Genomic DNA, 6,443 nt, shown 5'->3' on the forward strand with positions numbered 1-6,443 from the left:
ATTTGAACATGCCAGTATACCGCCTGGATGCTGATTCAGGATAAAGGTCTTAAAATAGCCCAGAATAATGCTGGTTACCACAGTGCAGCTGCTCTTCTGCATGTGTTATGTGGCAGTCCCAGACTTTTGTCTAGTAGCAATATGGTTTATTGCCTTCTCTCCTGATTCACCTCTGTGACTGAGACTGGAGCATCCGCATTTTTCCTTATACATTTTTCCTTTTCTTATGTTAGCACAGCTGCATCACATGGAGGACCAGCCTATCTCTAAGGGAACAGTGTAGACCCAGCCTTGCTACCTCTTCTTCTCTACCTCCAAGGCAGAGTAGCTCTGTGCAGAGCTCAGGGTTTGGGTTTTTTTTTTCATTTACATGGGTTCTGGCACCCAGCAGCCAGCCTGAGCAACATCACGCTGTGTTGCAGTCTGCGGTATAGACATTATCTTCAGGCCAAAATCATTTGAACTTCCCATGTTCTTTCCAAGGTATCCGATAAACAAATCCTCCCACGAGTATCTGGGAAAAAAACTTTAGAGCTTGCTGCCAAAGCAACGGAGAGATAGTGAAATAGGGTGTTGCAGCGGGGATGCTCACTCAAATGCTGGCAAAACCCTTCTGGGTGCTGAGCCCTGGATGGAGCATGCCGTGAGGACATCCCCCACATGAGGGGAGCTTGGGCTCTGCCCAGCTTCTCTGTGTCAGGTTGCAGGGTATGAATAGCACGAGGCACATATATCACATTACTAAGCACAGCGGCCTGTAATTAAATAACGCTGAAGCCATGACTCGAGTTCAGAAAGCTCAGCGGTGGCACTGTGAGCGACGCTGGCACCGGGTGCAAAGATGAGCCTGGGGGCCCAGCTTCACATGCTGCCGTGGCATTTCTCCTGCTTTCATCTCCCCTACCAGCCTCTCCCCCACCTCTCACCGCTTGTACCTTCGTGTTGGGCCTCACTCAGCATGGCCAAGGCAGAACAGCAGCTCGTGTACCACTGCCCCGCAGCCCAAACCCAGCAAAACACTCCCAGGAATGCACCAAGCAGAGCCTGCTTCTTTAACCTGTTAGTGTCGATACGGTTTTATGGGGGGGGTCCCCAGTACAAATCTGTCCTGCTGTGCCTGAGCTCAGCTTGGCACTGTTTGGTTATGATCAACATAGAAATTCAGAAGTGCAGTGGAGAAAACCAGTCACAACATAGCAATATCCAAGCCTGCTTGTCCTCTCAGAAGGATGCCAATAGACCTCTTCTTTAAAAGGTCAGCTTGGCATGTGAGATGCATTGGCCCCCTTAGATACTTTCAGACATAAACACTCATTTTCCTGTATGAAAAGAGATGTAAGCGTCATTTGATAACTAATAACTGCATTCCAAATTTAAGTTTTAAGAATTCAGTTTTTCCTCTGTAAACAAACAAGATCTCAAACCCATTTGACGTGTGTCTGTACCTTGCTGCCTTGTACATGACTTTCCCATATCTGGAAGGGCATAAGCTGTGCAGTTAAATCTTCAGAGCAGCCCCCAGCATGCCTGTGGCCCATGCTGACCTGCAGCTTCCCAGATCACTCTGGGCTAGGTCAGGAGTCACTACCAGTTGGCCTTATAACCAAGGAATAACCTTGTTTCATTTGCTAGTGTAGACAAAGCCTTTGTGAAATCTAAACCCAAGGTGGCTGGTTTTTCTAAAGGACTGAGCTTCCCATTGCAAGACCACATAGGTCTTTTGATAATTTGTTTTTCTGGATGATGATGCAGAAATAAAAATCTCTTTGGAGCTGATCAAAAGTAGAGGGAGACAAAATGATGGGTTTATTTCAGTTTTTTTCACCTGCTTTTGAAACACAGTAAGTATATCACTAGTATCTGCACCGCTCACTTTTTTTCCCCCTTTACTTTTACCATGTATGGTGTATTGTGGTTTTAGGGACATGCCAGATGAGTTGCCGACCGCAATGTATTTCAGTCCTATGCGTGTAGCAATTCTTTAAACCAAGATTTTAGGCCATTTGTGCTGTGCCCACCTTTCCAGTATGACACTTAAAGACACCTTAGAGAGAAAAGGAGCTTCTGGAGGAAGCAGCATGGGCTGTTTTGGAAGCTGTGATCCCAGAGGCTTGTGCCACGCACAGGTTGACGGGGGAAGTCCTGAACTGCGAAGGTTTTCAAGGGCATCTGCAGTTCTGTATAGGCAGGTTGAAAAGATCTTTCATCACCCGAGGTTTTATTTTGTAAGAGCGGTGGGAAAGGAAATTATCCTTTAAACTTTATCATGGAAGAAAGATCTCACTTCAGTTTTTCATTTGCCTTTTCCTGCATGCCATAGCTTGTGACATGCCACAGCATGCTGTCATGCAGTCTCATCTCACACAGCCCCTTGGCTGGAGATGTCCTCCAGCCTGGCGCAGCCACAGCCCTTGCACCCCAGCAACCGCTGCTGGGTCAGCGGTGAAGGTGCTCTGGTCTGCCCCAGCAGGTTTTGTGACTTGGGACTCTGTGCTCAGGGAGCTGATTTTCCCAGCGTCTGACAGAAGGTCAAGTGTTTGTTATTAACTTGAGGCCACTTTTCAATTTCCTGTTCCTTGATAATTAGATTAAAATAATGGGTCATTTTCTGTTTCCAAAAACATTATAACTGCCCTCGCTAGCTTTGGCTTGGATGGATTTAATTATTATTTACACTGATACAAATAAGAGCAAAATTGGCCTACTGCTTTATATTTTATAACCATATATATATACGTATACATATGCTGAGTGAAGTTATGTACTTACTTTTGAACAGAAGTAACATTTTTCTTTTAATTTATTTATTAATAACTGGATTTAAAATAGGGTCACATATTGAATTGTGCTGGTAACACAATTTAAGTCCCTATTTTGTAGAATTAGTTATAATATTGCAATTTGTTTTATATAAGAGAAATAACCGAATGTTTACATTAAAGTATGATTTTTTTTTTTCCTTTGAGCTGGTGTATGAATGAATGCAACCATAAGTACACAGCAGCAAATATCTCCCCATACCTTGCAAATTACTAGTAACAGAGAAGCAATCACTGACTGTTTAAGGGGAGGGAGGTTAAGGTAAATGTCTCTCCTATATTTGGTAAAAAATTCCATACGGTCTTACTTTAAATAAGTTCATCTGCCTCACTACTTTTCACATTGGCTGTCATAATGATAGTAAAAACCCAGAGAGATCAGATATTATTACCTGGCCGTCAGAAGAACAAGGTGGGGTTTGGAGGTGTACTTCAATGAATATTTTGAAATCTGGTTATATTCCTCTGCCGGTGTTGCTCTGAGCCGGGTAACAGTCTGCTGGCATCCCAGCATTCGTATCCTGGGTTCAAAGATACGCAAAATATGAATTTTTCTGAACTCTCAGGCTACGGTAGATTCAATGGTAAGCTGAGTTGCAGTCATGCAGCAAGAAAGCTTGAAAATACATTTTCTGTCCTGAACTTTCCAATCCTTGGAGCAGAGAAATTTATCTTTTGCACTATTAAAAGGAAATTATTATTTGCCACAATATAGCAATTACATGAGATGATCAAACGGAGGAAGGTGAAGGCACGCTGCCTACAGCCACAATGAACATGTGGGGGACAGTGCTTCATGTGGCATTGCCCACATGTGGCAGAGCTGCCAGAGCCAGCAGAAGGACCGAAATCCCTGAACAGCAGTCAGTGCTTGGATTCCACCTGGACAGTGTTTCTGCCTAGGAAAGGAGGAGATGCCTAGTAAAACCAGTCCTGAAGTTTGCATTTCTGCTGGAGATGAAGTGCAGTGCTCATGGTAGTCCCAGACCCCCACTAGTTCCACATGGACCTTTGGGCAGGGGGTGAGGTTTTAGACTGTAAATTCTCCAGGAGAAGGACTAATTTAATCACCAGCTGCACTTAACCAGTAGCACACAACAGATGGAGACATTTGACAACAAAATTAAAAGCTCTTTATTTAGAAATGTATTTTACTGGTAAGTTCAGACTGCCCCAGGACACCCAGCCCTCTGGCTGACTGCGTGCTGCAGAAGGCATTTCCCAGCACAGGAGATGCCTATGCTGTGCCTTCTCGTTGCTGTCCTCACCTACAGCCTATACTATGCTGGACTGCTTGAGAGAGAGCAGTAAATGTTTTCAAATCTAAATAGCTATGAAAAGACAAGCAAAAGAAAGCAGGAGTTTGGACTAACCCTATGTCCCATCAATTTTTCAAATTCACCTTGTAACTTCACACCAGTCAATGGTTCCCAGCTTTCTGCTCTTCTGTTCGGTTCCCGAGTCTCTCTTGCTCTTCGTGTTTATGGGAATGTGCAAGTTGGCAAAATGTCCACGCGATGGCAGTTCAGTCCCCAGCAGAAAGGTGACAGACGGGGAAGTTCAGCGTGTCCAAGCCTGCACTCCTTCCCTCTTAGTGCAGCCTGTGGTCCCAGGCAGATAAGAAACGTAACAGTGGGGTCCCTTGGTAGCATGTCCTTCACTCAAGGGCATAGAAACACGTTAGAATACAAACAAAAGTTGTTATTAGAGCTCGTTAGAATACAAACAAAAAGTTTTATTAAAGCTTATCTTTAAAGCCTGAAATAGAAGGTAATTTATTCAATCTATCCAGGCTGATTACATAGGGAAGGGGAGTTACATCTGCATGAGATTTATTCTGAGAGCTTGCCCGTTCTAGACAGGGATCAGAACTAAATTACATGGCCTCTCTATCCCATCAAAATGTATAAAATGCCAAATATTTTATCGCCTCCCTTTGAGCTGCTCACAAACAAGGTACAAGCAGGAATTTTCCACAGGAATTATTCTGAGAGTGATTTCAAATGAAAGAACACCTTACAGATAGTTACAATCTATTCTTGAAGTATGCTGAAAAAAACATTGATGTTTCATCAGAAAGTTCACTGAGTGGCTTTAAAGATGGGGTTTCATTAGCTAGCTTTAGTTTTTAAGCACTTTCTCAGGGTGATGCTATTCTTGTGATTAGCTGTAGCTTTCCTAGTGATGGGTATTCATATAATAAGATCATGATATATATTGCCTGACCAAATGGGAAGGAATGTTAGCTTTTTTCTGAAAACAAGAGGCTATAAAACCCTAGCCGTAACAGGCAAAAAAAAAAAAAATCTAGTTTCAATTAAGATAAACAGAAGTTAGATAATGTTGTTGGTCTCCAAGAATATAACAACAGTGTAATTTCCAGATTAAAAAAAAATCTGTGTGAAAGCATGTGTACCCAAAACAGAAGGGAAAATCATTCCAGGGTTGTTGCAATTATTTCGAACTAAAGAAGGAACTACCGGCTCAAGAAAAATCAATGTTAAGATTAAATGTAACAGAAATCCAAACAATATTTTAAAATATACAAACAGCTTTTGCTCCATTTTATACTGACAAATGGTTTCTAACATTTTGTACCATTTGACCATTATCATGATTCAGTGTTTCTCTGAGGTTGTAATGTGGCATTACCACCAAACTCCTGTGCTATGCAATGTGAAGCCAGAAAAGTGATGCTGGCCACCAAGTATGCCCAGCAGAGCAGCCCTGCCCACCCCCGGGCTGGAAGTCCATGGATGAAATGATCAGGTGTATTTGTTCTCATAGGGAGCATCAGGTGTCCTTCCTCCCCTCTGCCGAGCATGGTAGCCACCTAAAAGTAAAAGCCCAGGAGCTCCTAACAGGCTTCCACAGCTTGATGACAAGTCTCTGGTCTTTCTGCCTCCCCGGGGACTCGCTGGGCTGACGGCACCCAACCCCTGCCCTGCTCAGGCCGAGAAACCCAAACGTGGGCAGGCTTTGGCCATGCCTGCTGGGAGAGCTGCCAGTTCCTGGTGACTTCAAAAGAAAATCCCTGTCATCCTCTAAGGTCTGCAATACCAAATCTTTCTTTAGCCTAGCTCACATTGTAAAGCCAGTGCAACTTCTTTCATCTGCCTGGTTTTTGAGGATTTTGTGATCTGTGTTTCCATGGCAAGTTTAGTTGAAGTTGGTCAGTAGGTGTTAGCCACTAAGTTGCTAGTGAGGGATATGTGGACGCGCATCCACACAGGAAAGCAGCGTAAGTAAGACGCAGTCACGGCTGCTACAGGTGCTCTTCAAACTCCCCTTCACCACTGACTCCATGCTGCCTCTCTGTCATTAACAGCCCATTCAAAATTATTTACAGTTTGAAACAAAAATGCAATAGAGATAAAAATCCCTCACCTTATACCAGCATGTGCTGTTGTTGCTTTGATAGCATTCTCTGCTCTCTCTGATCAACGCAAGCAGAAATGACACAAGAAAACCAAGGAAAACCTGCAGATTTTGTCCTTTTAGCACGGTCATTGCTTCCATTTGGAAACTGAAGTGAGCTGACCCTTGGAGGTACCTGGCAGATGATTGCTGCATCAGATGGACAAAACCAGGGGGTGCCATGAGTTACATCCTCTCCCTCCTGCT

Source organism: Harpia harpyja, chromosome 3 (assembly GCF_026419915.1).
Source record: "Harpia harpyja isolate bHarHar1 chromosome 3, bHarHar1 primary haplotype, whole genome shotgun sequence".
Taxonomy (NCBI): domain Eukaryota; kingdom Metazoa; phylum Chordata; class Aves; order Accipitriformes; family Accipitridae; genus Harpia; species Harpia harpyja.